Here is a 356-nt window from a genome sequence, read left to right on the forward strand (position 1 = left end):
TATTTACTTGAATATACTTACAGACCCCACAAACACACACATTTATTTGATAGCTTGAAAAAAGGAAAGGGAAAATAGATGAACAGGCAGATGTAGACCGAGATACTAATAACCTACATTTCTAACCACCTACCCTTAGAAAACTTACACGGACTCACCTGCCAATCGACCACTACAAGAAGGTGCCAGGATTGTGACACCCGGCGCTCTGTGGGAGAGAAAATGGACATCTTACATTCGGATCACTTTCAACACAGAGCAAGGGATTGCGGACCTTCCCGTCGATGCACAGAAGGCTGATTATACATGTTTTGTCTTTATTTCTTCCGTACGTGCAGCCACTGGACATCAAAGCA

The 356-nt window shown here is 43.3% G+C and overlaps 1 protein-coding gene across 2 annotated transcripts in view; it reads right to left on the bottom strand.

Moving 5' to 3' along the window:
• LOC119593775 (protein draper-like) overlaps positions 1-356 on the bottom strand; it is a gene marked incomplete at its 3' end in the record, with an annotated part of 60455 nt that overhangs the window by 45540 nt on the left and 14559 nt on the right. For both annotated transcript variants that reach the window (XM_037942796.1, XM_037942797.1), the window contains 1 exon segment: positions 159-208.

This window comes from Penaeus monodon, chromosome 32 (assembly GCF_015228065.2).
Source record: "Penaeus monodon isolate SGIC_2016 chromosome 32, NSTDA_Pmon_1, whole genome shotgun sequence".
Lineage (NCBI taxonomy): Eukaryota > Metazoa > Arthropoda > Malacostraca > Decapoda > Penaeidae > Penaeus > Penaeus monodon.